Source organism: Ursus americanus, chromosome 1 (assembly GCF_024610735.1).
Source record: "Ursus americanus isolate L20-20 chromosome 1, mUrsAme1.1.p, whole genome shotgun sequence".
Lineage (NCBI taxonomy): Eukaryota > Metazoa > Chordata > Mammalia > Carnivora > Ursidae > Ursus > Ursus americanus.
Window position 1 is genome coordinate 47716838 of NC_142127.1, and position 6173 is coordinate 47723010.

A 6173-nucleotide genomic window follows, 5' to 3' on the forward strand; every position below is an offset into this window, starting at 1 on the left:
AACATCTTTGTGATCCTGGGCTGGGCATAATTTCTCTGAGAAGACACACACACACAAAAATATTAAATAGGAAAGAAAAAAAGGGATAATTTTCATTAACATTAAAAATTAAAAACTTCTGTTCTCTGGAAGACAAACATTAAGAAATGAAAAGGCAAGCCTGAGACTGAGAGAAAATATTCACAACACACATATGTAACAAAGGACTTTGCTCTTACAAAATTCAATTATAAGAAAACAAACAACGCCCTAAAAAATGTGAAATGACATAAACAGTTACTTTATAAAAAATACTTACAAGTGGCTGGTAAGCACAAGAAAAGATGCTTCCCAACACCATTAGACATCAGAGAAATACAAGTTAAAACCACAATGAGATACTATATACCCACAAGAATGGCTAAGATGAAAAAGATGGACAAGTAACGGAGATACATTGTTGGTGGGAATGCAAAATAGCATAATGTTTTGGAAAACAGCTGGCAGTTTTTTAAAAAGTTAAACATACACCTATCATATAACACAGCAAATCCACTCCTAGGTATATTTACCCAAAAGAAATGAAAACTTACATCCACAAAAAGACTTGTGCATGAATGTTCTTGGCAATTTTATTAATGACAAAAACTGAAAATGACCCACATGTCCAAAAGGCGAAACAAAGTGCAGCATATCTAAAAAATGCAATACAAGAGAGCAATAGAAAGGAATGAACTATTGACAAATGTAAACAATATGGATGAACCTCAGGGTGCCTGGGTGGCTCAGTTGTTTAAGCATCCCACTCTTGGTTTCCACTCAGGCCATGATCTCAGGGTTGTGAGATTGAGCCCTGAGTCAGGCTCTGTGCTCAGCGTAGCCTGCTTAAGATTCTCTCTCTCCCTCTCCTTCTGCCCTTTCCCCCCTCACTCTCTCTCTCTCTCTCAAATAAATAAATTTTTTCAAAAAACGGATGAATCTCAAAACATGCAAAATATTGGATGTTGTATGTAAGTGATGAACCACTAGGGACACCTGGGTGGCCTAGTTGGTTAAGCATCTGCCTTCGGCTCAGGTCATGATCCCAGGACCCTGGGATCAAGTCCCACATCAGGCTCCTTGCTGAGCAAGGAACCTGCTTCTCTCTCTGCCTGCCACACCCCCTGGCTTGTGCGCTCTCTCTCTCTCACACAAATAAATAAATAAATAAAATCTTTAAAAAAAAATAGTGATGCACCATTAAATGCTATACTTGAAACTAACATTACACTGTATGTTAACTAATTGGAGTTTAAATAAAAACTTGAAAAGGAAAAAAAAATTATGCCAAATAAAAGATACCAGATCAAAAAAGTACATATTCTGGTCTTAACTAGTATATATACATAATTTATTACACCATTTATATAAAATTCTAGAACATTCAAAATTAGTTTACAGTATGGCAAATTTTATGTTATAATTATTTTGCCACAATAAAATAATGAAAAAGAAAAGCAATCTACAGTAATAGAAAGCAAACAAGTAATTTCCTAGGACCTGGAGTTGACTGCAAAGCACAAGGAAACTTTTTGGGGTGGCAGAAATGTTCTATAGCTTCATTATGGGAGTGATTACATGGGTGCATACACTTGTCAAAATTCACTGGATAGCACACCTAAATAAAATAGATGCATTTTTGTATGTAAACTATACTTCAGTAAAATTTATTTAAAAATTTTAAAACAACAAAATTTTAAAAATTAAAACACACACACACACACACACACACACACAAACTTTCCTTACAAAGCCAGGAGAAAAAAGAAAGTCTAGGGAACAAAGAATATGAAGTTCCAGTTAAAAGCACATTGAAGAGTAGGTCTTCATTTCAATCTTCATTACAAAAGTCCTACTGTGATGTCAGTGTATTAATTTAATATTCCTGCACAATAAATTATCACAATCTTAGAAATTTAAAACAACACAAATTTTTTGTATCACAGTTTCCATGGGTCAGGAGTCTGGGCTGAGTTCATTGCTTAGGGTCTCACCTGAAATCAAGGTGTCAGCGGGATGTGATCTCATCTGAGGCTTGGGGTTCTCTTCCAGGCTCATTTGGGTTGGCAGAATTAGGTTCCTTGTGGTTAGATGGCTGGATTTTGCTTTCTTGCTGGCTCTCTCAGCTCCTATAGGCTGCCCTCAGTTCCTGTCCCTATGGCTTTCTCACAACTTGGCTACTATTTCGACAAATCCAGCAGAAAAATCTTTAAGGTTCACCTTTAAAGGTTCACTTGATACGGCCAGGCCCACCACAGATAACCTCCCTTTTTGATGAATTCAAAGAACATTAATCACATCTGCAAAATCTCATCTTTGCCACATAACATAATCTCATGATGGGGCTGATACCCTACTACATTCATAGATTCTTCTATGCTCAAGGGAAGGGGATTACATAAGGTATGCACATAAGGAGGATAGGCATCTTAGGGGCCATTCAGAATTCTGCCTACCATAGTCTACCCTCTGGCACTCAATAATTCATGCCCCTTCCAAAGGAAAAAAATATTCACTCCCTCCCAAGGTTCCCTGCCCCTCCCATTACACTGGCAGCTCAGAACCCATGATCTCATCATCTAAATCATCTGTATGTGGTGCAAATAACGCTCCTGGGTATAATCCATTAAGTACAGTTCTGCAAAGCACAGTTCCACTTGGCAGACCTGGGAAACGGAAGAGACCAGTTGTCTCTCCCCAATGCTCCCATCACACAATGGTGGGCCAGGCATAGAAGAACAGTTAACCATATTTCAGTTCAAAATTTCCATCCTTGCCTCTTCATGAAAGATAGAACATACTTGCTGGTGAGTAATTTTATCAGCCTGCTTCCTAACAGAACTCTGCTGTTTGTAGAGTAGCACCACCTTTGACTCTACAACCTGTGCTAGTTCTCTGTTGTTGCATGTAACAAATTACCACCAAATCGGCAGCTTAAAACAACAGACATTTATTATCTCCCTGTTTCTGTAGATCAGAACTACAAGCATGGTTTGTCTAGGTTATCTGCTTATGGTCATGCCAGGTTGCAATCCTGGAGCAAAGGGCTTATCAGAAGTTTTACTGGAGGGGCGCCTGGGTGGCACAGTGGTTAAGCGTCTGCCTTCGGCTCAGGCTGTGATCCCGGCGTTATGGGATCGAGCCCCACATCAGGCTCCTCTGGTATGAGCCTGCTTCTTCCTCTCCCACTCCCCCTGCTTGTGTTCCCTCTCTCGCTGGCTGTCTCTATCTCTGTCGAATGAATAAATAAAATCTTTAAAAAAAAAAAAAGAAGTTTTACTGGAGAAAGATCTGCTTCCAAGCTCATTCAGGTTGTAGGTAAATCCCCATTCCTTGCACTTATATAACTGAGGCTACTGGTCCTAAAGGCCATATCATAGCAGCTGTCTTCTTCAAGGCAAGCAGGAGAGTCTTGCTGCAGTCAGCTAAGATCAAGTCTTACCTAACAACATATCATGGGAATGATATCCCATCACTTTTACATCCCATCACTTTTGCCATATATTGGCTATAAGCAAGTCACGGGTCCTGCCCACACCTAAGGAAAGAGGATTATACAAGGGCATGACTCATTGGGGGCCACCTTAGTATGCTCCTTTGTCTCCATTACTTTCTTCAACCTGAGAAAAACTCCTACAGTCTTTCACATTTCTAGTATTTGGCACAGAGCCTAACACAGAGGAGCTCTAGATAATTTAAAGCTGGAGTTATCAAACCTATGATTTCAGGACCCCTTTATACTCTTAAAAACATTATTCAGACTTAAAAAATTTATTGAGGACTGAAAGAACTTTTGTTTATATGGGTTATATGTACTGATTTTTTTAAATATATATATTTTTTATTTTGTATTATTATTAACATATAATGTATTATTTGTTTCAGGGGTACAGGTCTGTGATTCATCAGTCTTACACAATACACAGAGCTCACCATAACACATACCTTCACCAATGTCCATCTCCCAGCCACCCCACCCCTCTCACCCCCCTCCTCTCCCGCAACCCTCAGTTTATTTCCTGAGATTAAGAGTCTCTTATGGTTTGTCCCCTCTCTGGTTTCATCTTGTTTCATTTTTTCCTCTCTTCCCCTATGACCCTCCACCTTGTTTCTCAAATTCCATGTATCAGTGAGGTCATATGATAATTGTCTTTCTCTGATTGATATATTTTGCTTAGCATAATACCCTCTAGTTCCATTCACGTCGTTGCAAAGGGCAAGATTTCATTTTTTGATGGCCGCATAATATTCCAGTGTGTGTGTGTGTGTGTGTGTGTGTACCACATCTTCCTTATCCATTCATCTGTCGATGGACATCGGGGCTCTTTCCATAATTAGGCTATTGTGGACATTGCTGCTATAAACATTGGGGTGCAGGTGCCCCTTTGGATTACTACATTTGTATCTTTGGGGTAAATACCCAGTGGTACAATTGCTGGGTCATAAGGTAGCTCTATTTTCAATGTTTTGAGGAACCTCCATACTGTTTTCCAGAGTGGCACACCAGCTTGCATTCCCACCAACAGTAGGAGGGTTCCCCTTTCTCCACATCCTTGCCAGCATCTGTCCATTTTCTGACTTGTTCATTTTAGCCATTCTGACTGGTGTGAGGTGGTATCTCATTATGGTTTTGATTTGTATTTCCCTGATGATGAGTAATGTTGAGCACTTTTTCATGTGTTTGTTGGCCATCTGTATGTCTTCTTTGCAGAAATGTCTGTTCATGTCTTCTGCCCATTTCTTGATTGGATTATTTGTTCTTTGGGTGTTGAGTTTGATAAGTTCTTTATAGATTTTGGATACTAGCCCTTTATCTGATATGCCTTTTGCAAATATCTTCTCCCATTCTGTCAGTTGTCTTTTGGTTTTGTTGACTGTTCCCTTTGCTGTGCAAAAGATTTTTATCTTGATGAAGTCCCCAATAGTTCATTTTTGCCCTTGCTTCCCTTGTCTTTGGCGATGTGTTTAGGAAGAAGTTGCTAAGGCTGAGGTCGAAGAGGTTGCTGCCTGTGTTGTCTTCAAGGATTTTGATAGATTCTGGTCTCACATTTAGGTCTTTCATCAGTTTTGAGTCTATTTTTGTATATGGTGTAAGGAAATGGTCTGGTTTCATTCTTCTGCATGTGGCTGTCCAATTTTCCCAACACCATTTGTTGAAGAGACTGTCTTTTTTCCATTGGATATTCTTTCCTGCTTTGTCAAAGATTAGTTGATCATAGAGTTGAGGGTCTGTTTCTGAGTTCTGTGTTCTGTTCCATTGATTTATGTGTCTGTTTTTGTGTCAGTACCATACTGTCTTGATAATTATAGCTTTGTAATAAAGCTTGAGGTCCGGCACTGTGATGCCATCTGCTTTGTTTTTTAATAAGACACTTAAAACTTCATTTACTGATTCATTAAAAAGTAGTAAACTCATTATATGTTAACGTACATAGTATTTTTTTTTAAGAGTTTATTTTTTTACTTGAGAGAGAGAGTGAGAGAGAGAGAATGTGCTACGAGCCAGGGGAGGGAAAGAGAAGCAGACTCCCCGTTGAGCAGGGAGGCGGAAGCAGGACTCCATCCCAGGACTCCGGGATCACGACCCAAGCTGAAGACAGACGCCCAACTGACTGAGCCACCCGGGTGCCCAATGTACGTAGCATTTTTAAAAATAATTACATTATCCAAAAAACTGTGAGAAGAGTAGCTTTGTTTTACATTTTTACAAATCTTTTTCATATCTGGCTTAATGGAAGACGGCTAGACTCTCATACCTGCTTCCATATACAATTACACATCATATGGCCTCTGGAAAACGCCACTGTACATTCGATGAATAAATAAGTTACGAAGGTAAAGAATGTCTTCATATTATTGTGCGTATAGGCACACCTTGTAGGTGCCCTGAAAGAATCATAAGGAACTCCAGGGATCTCCAGGTCACACTTTAAAAATCACTGCTTTAAAGAATTGTCAGAAGTTGAGGGAAGGAAGGCGTTTTTAATTCATTCGAAAAGTTTTCGAGTGCCTACTCTGTGCCAGCTACTGTTCAAGCAAACTAGATAGATCAGGTCCTGTCCTCGGGGTGCTCAGGGTACAGTGACAGAAAGATCAGGGACCGCCTCTGCTGACATTTGAGCTGAGACTTAAGCGACAGAGGTCAGGTCATGCGA